Raw genomic sequence first — 13,829 nt, 5'->3', positions numbered from 1 at the left:
AGTATATTTATGTTAGATGCGCCGTCAAATAAGAAAGAAACAAAATAAATGGCAAAGTCAAGATGAAAAAAAAAACAGAAGAGAAAACAAAAAAATACTTAGCAAATAAAGAAACAGGGAAACAATTGAGATAAATTAACATTTAAACAATTAAACTCGATACACACACATGTACACTCACACTCACACTCACACTCTCACAGACATTTGCAGATAGACAGAGACAGATAGCTATTCTTACAGCGACAAACAACAGAAGATGAAAGAAACCCACAAACATACTCACACACACAAAACGATGGAAAAGAAAACAAAATTTAGCAACAACAAGAATTTATGAGATATAATAAATAACACTAAATAAAGTAACGTAAAAAAAAACAAAAGCCAGACAAAAGCGACACAACCAGTTATTATTATTGCAAAATAAGAAAAAGGAAAAAATACAAAAAAAACAATGGCGAAGAGGAAAGCAGAACAAATTATATTTATTAGACAAACGAAAAAACAAAGAAACCACACAACAAAAGAAACAAAATAATATAATAAAACAAAAAACTTAAAGTTTGTAGTATATCAACTATGTATTTCACAACAAAAAATAGTAAATAAACATAAAAAGAAAAGCAAAAACAAAAAAAATACTGTAGGACAAATTCTACTAAAAGTAATGATAAAACGAAAAAAAAAACCAAAATGATTTTTTTTTGTAACCTAGAAAAATAATGAAATAATAATGAAGAAAAAATAACACCCTCGTAAGCCCGATAAAAGCGAGAGAGAAGTAAAAGTAAAAAGAAAAAAGAAAATACTGGACAGAAAATACTGCCAAATGTGTGTTTCGGACATTGGCAGATCGCAGGATCGTAAAACCTAAGCATATATGTATATCAATATATATGTATGTATATGTATTCGATCGACAACAAAATGAACAATTATATATGGCATTATATTACCAGCAAGCGGACATAATAATAATAATGACGATTATCTTATGTATATGTAATAACTAATAAAACAAGAAATTATTTTAAGCATATTAAGTTGAATTATACAAAATATAAAAAATAAACCACACACACTTCTGAGGATATCAAGGGTCTAAGAATAAATAAAAAAAAAGAAAAACAAAAACAAGAAAACAAAACTAATGAATTAATTAAAAATAAATAAATGAATATAAAGCTAAATGTCAAGCAATCTCCAATGTGTTCTCATTTCCTCTCACTCGATTTCCCAAATTGCATTTTCAGCGCTAGAAATTTCTCGCAGTGTTCTTGGTTGTTGTTAATGTTAAATATTCAAATTTATACAAAGCATCTTCACTGAGCTCACAGTTGTTGCCCCTGTTTGCCAACTACAAACTATGTGTCAACAGACTGAGGAGAGCCCAAGGGGCGAGAGGTGAAGTCACAGGTAAGTCTGAGCTGACTGACAGCGACAGCTGAAGACAAGTAAGAAAGCTACAGTCGAGTGTGCTCGACTGTGAGATACCCGCTACACATTGTGAATGAAATCGAAACAATGTGGTATTATTTTTAAAATATAGCAAATTGATATATCGCAAAAATACTGCAATATACCAAAAGCAAATACATTTAAAATATACCATAGAATAAACAATATATCAGCTTGTTTGCAAAAATACTAAAATATACCAAAAGCCATAACTGGTAAATTGTTATGATATAAAGCATTCAAAATATTATATATCATAGAGTATTCATCACTATACCGCTAAAATACCAAAATATATCAAAGTATATACATACATATAGTATTATACTACATTCAAAATATACCAGTGAATAAAATAATTTACCGCAAAAATGCTCAAATATACCAAATGATATAATTGGTATTTTGATATAGTACTATATTCATAATATACTAATTAATATAACGCAAAAATACTAAATTATATCAAATATACTTTGAGATACCCGCTAATAAAAGCAGTATTATATTTACAAAATACCAAATTAATATATCGCGAAAATACTTTTGACATAGTACTATATTCAAAATATATCAGAGTAAATATTAATATGCCGCAAAATACTACAAAATATACCAAATGTTATAATTTGTATATTGTTATAGTACTTAATTCCAAATATATCATAGAGTGTAAAATATACCAGATTGTCAGCCTATCTAGCACACTCAAGATATCCGCTACCGACTATCAATAAAAGTAGAACAGTGAGGTATAATTAAAATATACCAAATTAATATACCGCAAAAATACTAAAACTATACGAAATGATATAATTAGTATTTTGATATAGTGCAACATTCAGAAAATACCGCAGAGTACGAATTATTATTAGGGCTAATATACAAAAAATATATCAAAGGTTAAAATTGGTATATTTGTAAAGTAATAAGTTTAAAATATACCATAGAGTACAAATTAATATCAAATAAAAATACTGAAAATATACCAAATGCTATAATTGGTATATTCCAATAGTACTTAATATACTACTATGGTACTAAATATACCATAGAGTAAAAAATATACCATATTGTCAGTCGAAGCTACTAAGACCCGTAGAAAGTAGGCGATTTTACCTATACAAAATAACTTCTATGGACGGACAGACGCTGATCAAGTATATATATATACTTTATAGAAGCGTCTGTTACATACATTTTCTTCCGCCACAAATTTATAATACCCTTCTACCCTATGGGTAGCGGGTATAAAAACTGCTGTAAAGTTCTCTCTCTCACTCTCTCACTCTCTTTCTTCCCCTCTCTGCCAACTGTGACCTGACCATGGCCAGTCTTGTGTCGAGGCTGCTGCTGCATTATTTATCATGAGGCCAAAAACTGGAGGGTTGCATGCTGCAACAAGGTGTCAGCGAGTTGCCTCTTGAAGATGCTCTGCTCTGCATTTGAATTAAAGAGCAGCTCATCATCATCATCATGATCATTATGATTTACATCATTTACTGTGCTCGTCTCGTTTTGTTTAAGTGCGCTCGCAACGTTTATATTTTTTGACAGCAGCCGCAGTTGGCAAACGAAACGTCAACGCCACCGCCACCGCCACAGCAACCGCCACTAAACCATGCGTGGAATATGTTAAAAATGCAGTTGCATTTGCCCCACATCATTATCATCATTGTCGTCATCTTGTGTTTTGTTGCATGTAATTCAAAGTATGCACATACACTTGACATTCCAAAGCTGTCATTTCGTTTGGGCGCCTGTGCAAATATTTATGAGCAGCACTGTAGCGATTTCCCCCGCCTTTTCTTCTTCTTTCACCCTTTGCTCTGCTCTAATGAGCACTGACTGCATTATCAATGCGCAAAGCAGACTTTTAAAGAGTCACAACACACACACACACACACAACCACACAGTGTCTCATACAAAGCACTGTGCACAGTGGGCGCTAATGGGCAGTGGACAGTGAGCAAGACTCGCAGCGTAATCAGCTTACGTAAATGTGCGTGGATGCGGTCAAATGTAGTTGAGGATTTACGCAAAAAGGATTTCCATGCTGTAAGCCAGGCAGCAGCCATCCCCCTTCCCCTCTCTCTCTGTCTCTCGCTATCTCTCTTTCTCTTGCGCTTTGTCTCTGGTCGAGGTGATGCTATGAAACTTAAGCAGGGCAAAAGCCGCTGTCGCCAAACGGTAAGTCAACCTGTTAAGTAAGTCAAGTCAAGTGACGACCGCCACCAAATGGGCGTGGCTATTCTCTCTCAGGAAAACTAAAAAACCAAAAAGAGAGAAACAACGAGAAAAAAAAAGCTAGCACTTATTCCGAACACATGGTGACCGCAGCTGCAGCACAAATCCTAAAAGCAGATAGCAGCTAGACGCAGCACATATTTGCGCCAATCGATGCTGCGTCCACTTTCAGCGTCCTGTGCGCATTTGTTTTATGCCCATATTGAAATAAGCTCGTGTCCTTGACACTACGTCACATTTCTGTCCCCAGACAGCCAGAGTTATGAAGCATATTGTTGGTTTTGAAATGCAACTTGATTGAAGAGATAAAAATATAGTTTATAATCTATAATTGTCATTGCTTACTATCGATATAAATGCTGTGAATCAATGATTCTCATCGGTTATTATCGATAAATATATAAATATAGTTCATAATCTATAATTGTCATTGCTTACTATCGATAAAGATATAAATATAGTTCATAATCTATAATTGTCATTGCTTACTATCGATATAAATGCTGTGAATCGATAATTCTCATCGTTTACTATCGATAGAGATATAAATATAGTTCATAATCTATAATTGTCATTGCTTACTATCGATATAAATGCTGTGAATCGATAATTCTCATTGATTAATATCGATTTGTTTTAGTCCCATATTGAAATAAGCTCGTGTCTCTCCTCAGACAGCCAGATTTATGAAGCATATTGTTGGAATTTAAATGCAACATAAACATTCAATGAAACAAAATCTTGTACGTTAACTGGAATATGATTATCGATTATAATCGAAAGATATATAAACTTTATAATTTGTTTTTTTCATTGCTTGCCAACGACACAAATACATCGATTGAAAGCTGTCCATCAATAATTCTCATTATTTACTATCGATGTATTTGTCGCTGCCATTAATCAGTGCATTTGTGTTTACGATGAACATTCAATGGACCACAATCTATTACATCAACTTGAATATTATTATCGATACACAGTTACAGATATTCGTATGCCTAGTAATCTATAATTGTCATTGTTAACTTTTAATATACTCTGAATCAATAATTCTCATTGTTTACTGTCGATTGATTTTAGCTGCCATTAATAAATGCATTTGTGTTTTCCATGAACGTTCAATAAACCACAATCTTTTAACTTAAATTAAATTTGAACAATCAATAGTTTTCATGGTTAATTATCGGTATAATTTCAAACGATTTAAATAAGTATTTGTGTATTTACCGATAACAAAATGTACGAGAACTCTTCAATTTCAACTTAATAATATGAACCTTAAATTTGCAAATGCATTTGATCAGTAATTCATATTGCTTACTATCGATATATTTACATCTATTGTTTATGATCGACTTTACAAATGAATTCAATACATTATCTAATGCTAATGAATTTCTTAGCATTTACCGTAAGTCATTAATGGAAATTCTGCAACTTGAAATTGATAATACGTTGTTTACAGTTGACTTTAAACTTGCATATGCAATCGATCAAAAATTCCTATTGCTTACTATCGATATATTGGCATCTATCGTTAAAAATATTCATGAGCATTTTCATTAATGACTATCGATACATATGACTAACAAATTTCTTAGTCTTCATCCTTCAATCCTTCAGCTTGAACTTGAATATGAATACATCGATTAATAGATAGACTTTGCAAATGCTGGCCATCATTGTTTACTATCGATATTAATTGATATGTATTTACGAAAGCTCACCAATTTGATATCAAACTTTTTATTTCTCTAAAGAAACTCTAAGGAGGCTCGTCTCTTTACAAAATAGCTCCAAAAATTGTTTCTCTTCTGTGAGTTTAGAACTAAATACGAAGCGAACAAACTATTTGGGCGAAATGTCGTTTTGTTGCGGCGACTGAAACATCAAAAAGATGCAAAAGTCCACATGACAAAGCAACTCGAGTTGCAGAACAAAGAAAAAGTCTAGGACGGTGGAGGTGAAGGGAAAAAGGACAAGACAAGTATGTTAAATGAAGAAATGTGTGTGTGTGTTTGCTGGGCACATTATTAACTAGTCGACAAATTTGCAGTAGAATGAACTGAACTCTGCTGCTGCTCTCGGAGGCCGCAACAAAGGCGCTCGCCAATAGGCGTGACGCACACAGCGACTCATGTGGCATGCGGCATGTGGCATGTGGCATGGGACACGGGGATGAAGCTTGGATTTTGATGTGGCTCATGCAGCTCAGGGCAAACTTTTGCATATTTGTTAAATACTTTAATTAATAATTTAGAGAGATAGCAAAGGCAAAAAGATACCGAAGGGAGAGAGAGCGCGCGCAGAGCTCACAAACAAACAGAGACGTGAGGAGGGGGGGAGAGAGGGGGGAAAGCGGCAGCAGAAAGTTGAGCAAACAACTAACAAAAGATCAAGGATTATGCGTGCCCACAGCTCGTGTAAGTCGCGAGAAGGCAAAAGAGAGGCGTGTGTGTGTATCTGTGTGTGTGCGTAGCTGTGGTCGCCCTTCTGTCCTAGCAAGAGGATGCCACACACACACACACACACACACACTCGCACACACATACACACATGACACAGAGCTTGGCACTCGGCGCACGGCTTTGTGCTAAAAAGAAAACAAAGAAGATTAGACTAAATGCAAAAGCAGCAGCTAGAAGCGAGATTGAGAGAGGGAGAGACGCAGACAACAGGAAATACATCCAAGAGAGGGAGGGGAAGACAGCAGAGAATGGGGGCGTGGCTGGGAGGGCGGCAGCAGGTTAGCTGCGTGAAATGCTCATAAGGCAACTTGATGAGTTTAATTATTTGAATGCTTGAGCTCACACAAACACACATAGCGAAGAACAGCACACACACAGACAGGCAGACAAACACACTCACACACATATACACACTCACACCCACCCACACACACACAGAGAGAACACACAACGTAGGTGGGCCAAGGGCGCGTTAGGCGAGTCAAACAAAAGCCAGCTGCTTTTGTCACATGCTGTCCTCCGCGTGCCACGCCCACAGCCAGCAAAAGCGCGCAAAAGCGGTGCCAGATAAAGAGGGAGAATGGGAGAAAGACAGAGAGAGAGAGAGAGAGAGAGGTAGAGAGATCGAAAGAGAGGGCAGAAACGTTCATCCGCTTGCACCTTCTTCTTCACTTTGCCCATGCAAGTGCAAATGTGTGTGTGTGTATATGAATGTGTGTTTGTGTGTGCGTGTACATATGTGCATGTGTGTGTGTATGGTTAACAATTCAGAATCTTTTTCTGCTATCCGCAGCATTATCTTTGTGTCAAGACTATGCCCGGCATGGTTATGGAATGCTTTTGAGTCGCATCTCCCACAACTTGCCCAAGTTTCGCTCAATTGATGGAGACAACCATGAGGGGGGGAGTAGAAGGGGGAGCGTGTGTGTGTCCTGGTGACCAGCCAAAGGGCTCCAGGAGTTCCTTCTTCTTCTTCTTGTCAGCAACGAAAAAAATGCGGCTGGCGGCAATTGCATTCAACGCTGTGAAATAACTCATAACTTGCGAGAGATGTAAAAAAAAACAAAACAAACAACAAAAATTAGGAATGAATAGCAAATAACAGGCAAGAAGATTTTAAAGCACTTGGAAACGCAGCTCATCAAGTTAGCTTTAAACAAAATGATGCACTTCAATTGCAAGGAAAAACAAGCTAATACAAATTTCAGATTAAAACAAACTCAAGATTTAATACGAAATTTATATTAGGAATCAGGGTAAAAAAGCAAATAATTTTTAAAGAATTGCAACAAAAATATAATTTACTAAATTAGCGAAACATTTGCTGTATTATCAGCACTGAGAAAACAATAATAACAGCTGAAAATGATTATCTAAGGGGTTTAAATTAGATGTACAATATGCTAAGGAACAATTAACGCAATGCCATTGCCAACACAGTCCCCGGATATAAATCCGATTGAAAACTTACAGGAGACCATTAAGCGTTAAGTTGCCAAGAAATTACTTTGAAAAGTTGAGGAGGAGACATCCGACAAGGAATTGGTGGACTCCATGCCACATAGATAAGGCATAGACATAGATTAGGTCATAATCACATCGTAATTGAGTATGATTATAGTATAATATTTATAAACTATTTAACTTTATAACTTTGTGCCGGCAGGAAATGTATGTAACAGGTAGAAGGAGGCATCTCCGACCCTATAAAGTATATATATGCTTGATCAGCGTCAACAGCCGAGACGATCTAGCCATGTCCGTCTGTCCGTCCGTCCGTATGAACACCTAGATCTCAGAGACTATAAGAGATAGTGCTACAAATTTTTTTCGACAGCATCTGTTATGTTTGCACGCAGATCAAGTTAGTTTCAAATTTTTGCCACGCCCACTTCCGCCCCCGCAAATGAAGTCGAAGTTATTAAATAAATACTTTTGTATGGGCAAAAACGCCTTCTTACTAGGGCTCTTAGTTGCTTTGGCCGACAGTCTGGTATATTGTGCTGTCTATGGTATATTTTAAATGCGGTACTATATTGATATGCCAAACATACCATTTGGTATATTTTTAGTATTTTTGTAGTATATTCTGTATATTTTGAGAAAAATACCGCAAAATATATTTCTTTTATTCAAAATGGGTAGCGGGTATCTCACAGTCGAGTACACTCGATTGTAGCTTTCTTACTTGTTTTCTTCAAACACTGTTTCAATGAATCATTAGTATATTATATTGTGTGTTAAACTGCTATTGCAATGAATCTCATAATCTCATTAACTTATGTTAAACATATTCGTTAAAATATTGAAATACTCAAAATGAAAAAATTTGTTGAAATATTTACCATGAAGCTGGTATAATTACCTTTTTATCTTTAAATTATTTTTAAAATAATAATTTTCAATTGTCATACGCACTGCTATTTCAATGAGCACAGCTGTAGTGCATAATATAGAAATAGGTTTCAACTTTTTATATTCTTTCTACTCACATATCTCACTTAGCGGCCACATCAAAAAAGAGGCCGCTAACTGTAAAGCATTATCTGTATTTTGTATGCAATTCTTTTTAAAGTCCTTGGAAAGCTCAATGAGTGAAATTTGGTTGCACATACAGAGTGGCTGTTAAATTGGATGCATTAGAAAACATTGATAATAGAATTAACAACTTCAGTAAGTTAAGTAAGCTTTGTATAGAGCGAAGTTTTTATTTATAATACTGTATATACTCACATAGTTATAATAAACTTGAAAGCATTTTTTGAAAGTCTGCATGAAAGCGAAACGTGTGAAATTTGGCTGTAAATGCAATGTGGCTGTTAAGTTGGATGCATTAGTAAACAATATTAACTACAGCAGAACTAACAACTTTCATAAATATTTGTTAATATTCAATACTAAGCTTGGCAAATACTAAATATCTATGCTAACTGATATGTGAAGCTATCTCAATGCTAAGTGAATAGTTGTGGTCTCTTTTGATATGATTTTATTTGAGAGTAAAGGGAAGGCGGTAAATTGATGTCAAGCAACTGAAGATGCTGCATGTCAAATTGGCCACAGGAATGACCTCTTTGATGTCATTACCTTTGCATGTTCACACACTCAGCACACACACACACACACACACACACACACTAGGACACTTGGCAAGTCAGACAATAGAACTGTTGCTACGTGCAGCAGAAGCAGCAGCAGGCGATGAAATGTGGCTTCGTCTGGCCGAAATGGAAATGGAGCTGCTGGAGGTTAACCCATGCACAGTTGGAGTAGGCCAACCGACGCATCAGGAGGGGGAGGTGGGAAGGCAGAGAGAAAAGGGGGAAACGGGAGTTCGGGGAACTTCACTTAATGTCAACTTAATTGCATTGTTTCAGCCACAAATTACAAAACGAGTTTTGCACAAGGTAACAAAACGTCGTCAGCTTCACGTTGCAACTGCTGCTGTTGCTGCTGGTTGATGCCACACACAGCAGTAACAATAACAGCTAAATGTGAGTCGAGTCGAGTCGAGTCGAGTTGAGTTGGGTGTGTGTGTGTGTGTGTGTGTGTGTGTGTGTGTGTGTGTGTCAGTAAAAAGAATCAATTGTGTGTGACCAAATTAAGTTCACTGACTCACAGCGATAGAGAGCGAATGTGTATGTGTGTGTGTGTGTGTGTGTGCGTGTGTGTTGCCATTGTCAAGTGGAAGCCAAACGGGAATTCATTTGAATTGAGTGGCGCCACCAATGGACCAAGGCAACAGCAGCAGCCGAGTTGCGAACTGCAGCCAGACAGTGATCCCAATAGCAATCCCAAAAACCCAATCTCTCGCTCTCTCTCCATTTGCAACTCTTTTTCATGTTGCACCATTGTTGCATGCAACGCCAGGTGCTAGCTAGCGGCCGCTCTATTCGACTCTGCGCCTCCTCCTCAGCTTCTTCTCTGGGGCAAAACTAAATTGAAAACAGAGTCGGAGTCGGAGTCGAAGCGTCTGAAATGCTTCATTCCCCAAATGCTTCGGCTGCAACAGTCAAATGACGGCGACCATTTGGGTAACCAAGGCGACACACACACACACACACACATAGATAGACTGTCATCTCGTTCCTCTCTTCCTTTTTTCTCATTTGCTTCGCTTTGTCAATTTGGTTATCGAAAACGGTGTGACCGTGTGTTGGGAAATTTACAAAAGTTATGTAATTTCGATAAGCAAATCAGTGTTGTAAAATGCCAAATATAATAAAACATTTATTTGGCTAAGAATGCTTTTGAGCTTTGATAAAACAGAACAGAACAGAATAAATCTTTTATTAGGTCACGTCAAATGTGAAGGAATTTGCTAACGCTTTGCAGCTTCGATAAGAAAACTAGTGTAATTCAATGTTGTAGAATGTCACATAAATTGTGTACAAAATTGCAGCTTCGATAAGAAACCCAGAGTAATCAATTGGCCACATTAAAGCTCCTTCAAAAGATTATTTTTTTAAATCGAAAAGTGGAAAAAACTAAGTTTTAAGTTTGCAAGTTAATTGAATGTGTTCAACTTATGTAGATACAAGTTATGTGCACAAGGTGCAAAAATGTTCGTATTCATAAAAGGCCCGTCTTTGTAAAAAGTGCGAAAAGATTGAGCTCAAGCACACGCAGCGGGCACAAAAGCGAGTCAAGACGTCGATGCCTGTTGTTGAGCCTCAACAAATTCCGATTGAAATGGAAATTGATGGGACATGTGGTCAACAATTAGTCGAACCCGTTCGAGTATTAAAGATACCGCGATCTGAAGGCAACTCTGACTTGAAGTCCAATTCGAATTCGGAATACTGGAAGAATTTCGATAGACGTGTAGAGGAGAGACTTGAGATTCACAAAGAATATCCCGTCCCTCAATATGAGGTGGTCGAGTCCGAACCTCAGGCGTCTCAGTGTCTTGATCATTCGGGAAGTGAGCAGCCGAAGTTGATCCTCAAAATTGCGCGCATAAAGCCGCCGATGCCAAAGACGTCGCCGAAGCAGATGAAGGAGTCGGAGCAGGGGATAAGGGCAACGAAGGATGTCGCTGTCGTTGCCGATGCCAGGGGGAATGCAGCGATCTCCGATGCAACGGCGCCAGTCATTGATGGGGCACCCAATGCAGATGCAGCAATTCCAGCAGCCACCGCAATCCCAGCAGCAGCCAATGCAAGTGCCACAGCAATTGCAGCAACCGATGATGATGATGCCACAGCATCCGATGATGATGATGCCACAGCAGTCTCAACAACCGATGATGATGCCTATGCAGTTCCCGTCGTCAGATTCACAGACATCGCAGCCAATATTGCCAGAGGTGCTCTTGTCACCATCGATGCTGTCATCGATCACATCGTCAATGATGCCGGCAATAATTATGCCGTTGATGCCGCAGCCACAGCAGCAGCCTCCGCCTTCAAGAATTCCATGAATTTAAAAGCGTTGCCAAAATATATGTCACAACTTTTTATGATTTGCAAATAAAATTGTTACTCCCTCGACTTTCAATTATCTGTCTCAAACTGTCCGAGGGAATCCCCACAAAATAAAAGGAAAACAAGTAAGAAAGCTACAGTCGAGTGTACTCGACTGTGAGATACCCGCTACCCAATTTGATTAAAGCCAATATATTTTGCGGTATTATTCTCAAAATATACTAAATATACTGCAAATACACTAAAAATATACCAAATGGTATATGTGGTATATCGATATAGTACCGCATTCAAAATATACCATGGACGGCTCAATATACCAGATTGTCAGCCAAAGCAACTCAGACCCCCAGTAAGAAGGGGTTTTTGCCCATACAAAAGTATTTCTTTAATAACTTCGACAATTTTTATCTGATCGCAAACAAATTTTCAGGAATCATAACTACTATAGTTATTATTATATATACCAAAATTCACAACCTTAGCTTTAAAATTACGCTTGTTATTCGATTTTTTTGATTTGCAGGGGCGGAAGTGGGCGTGGCAAAAATTTGAAACAAACTTGATCTGCGTGCAAACATAACAAATGCTGTCGAAAAAAAATTATAGCTCTATCTCTTATAGTCTCTGAGATCTAGGTGTTCATACGGACGGACGGACAGACACACAGACGGACAGACGGACATGGCTAGATCGTCTCGGCTGTTGACGCTGATCAAGAATATATATACTTTATAGGGTCGGAGATGCCTCCTTCTACCTGTTACATCATTTCCTGTCGGCACAAAGTTATAATACCCTTCTACCCTATGGGTAGCGGGTATAAACACCTCTTAAAATGAATAGGAATAGGAAAATAGAAAAAAAAGTATGTGAAAGGACGCAACCGCAACATGAATAAACGCCACACTCAAAGTGCAGAATTACGGAAATTAATTTTGAAGCATGTTCCCTTAACTTTAATGAGATTTACGTGTCTCCGTCTCCCGTCTGTCTGCGTGTGTGTGTGTTCCTCAATTTTGCGGTTTTAGTGGGTTAAGCGGCTTATGATGTTGCTAAGTGACAAAAGAGCAAACTACCGAATGCCATAAAGCATAATTAGTTGCATGTAATAACCTCAGACCAAAGCATTCTGCCTCGATTTCCGTCTCTAACATTCCCTCGATATTCTACAGCTTTTTTTTTGCTTTGCTGATGGACTAAAAAGCGAGAAGCAAAACAGATTTAAAGCCAACAAAAAATTATACAAATTTCTCACATTACAAAGTGTATTTTATGCGCTTTTTAAAGCGATACGTTATTGCCTTTTATAGGCAGAAAGTTTAGTAATAGAAGTTATACTAATATATACTAAATGAAATACTTAAAGGGTTCATATATACTGAAAGTGTTACCGATGCAACTGTATCAAAATATACTAGATATATACTCGAAGTGTTGGCATCAATGGTTTACCAAAATTATACTCAGTGTTGACATTTCAGTTATACCAAAAATATACGATATATATATACTCACACTGTTGGCATTTCAAATATACCAAATATATATTTAAAGTGCGGACATTTCAGTTATATTAAAAATATATTAGAAATATACTCAAAGTGTTGGCATTTTAACTGTACCAAAATATACTAGAAATATACTCAAAATGTTGACATGTCAGATATACCAAAATATACTAGAAATATACTAAAAGTGCTAGCATTTCAGCTATATCAATACCTAATGGGTTGGCATTTAAAGTATACATAAAATATACTCGAAATATACTCCAATTGTTGTATTTACGAATATACCATATATAAATATACCAAAATGGACTAGAAATATACTAAAAGTGTCTCGATTGAAGAAACTATTAAAACTGAACGATCTAAGTTTGGTGGAAAGTGTTCGTTAAAATAATTGCAGTTTGCATTCGAGTTTATCAAATGATATTTTCAGTATTCATTCATCAAAGCAGTTCAGATAAAATATATTACTTCTTTAAGAGTATTAAAGCAAAAGTTACTTAATGAATACTTGTACTTACATGTTCCAAGCAGGCGAGGCAAATAAATTAAAGTTTTCAAATATTCGGGGAATTCCAACTTCTCGATAAAACTCTGCAAAAAAAAAAAAGGAAAAATCAAAGACTGTTCGATTAACGAGTATGGGATTTATTTGTTCATAATTGTTTGTTGCTTGGAATTCAGTTCGAAGGTACTGAGATTTTTTTGA

At 36.7% G+C, this 13,829-nt stretch overlaps 1 long non-coding RNA gene across 1 annotated transcript in view; it reads right to left on the bottom strand.

Annotated features, from left to right (window-relative positions):
- LOC132797176 (uncharacterized) overlaps positions 1 to 13,829 on the bottom strand; it is a 47,380-nt gene that overhangs the window by 12,935 nt on the left and 20,616 nt on the right. Inside the window, exon 2 of the long non-coding RNA XR_009633632.1 lies at positions 13,642 to 13,714. This is a non-coding gene — a long non-coding RNA (uncharacterized LOC132797176). The remainder of the gene's footprint in view (positions 1 to 13,641; positions 13,715 to 13,829) is intronic.

The sequence above is a fragment of the Drosophila nasuta genome, chromosome X, assembly GCF_023558535.2.
Source record: "Drosophila nasuta strain 15112-1781.00 chromosome X, ASM2355853v1, whole genome shotgun sequence".
In the NCBI taxonomy this organism is placed as follows: domain Eukaryota; kingdom Metazoa; phylum Arthropoda; class Insecta; order Diptera; family Drosophilidae; genus Drosophila; species Drosophila nasuta.
The sequence above is the reverse complement of the archived record's forward strand: the minus strand, read 5'-3'. Positions and strand labels throughout refer to the sequence as shown.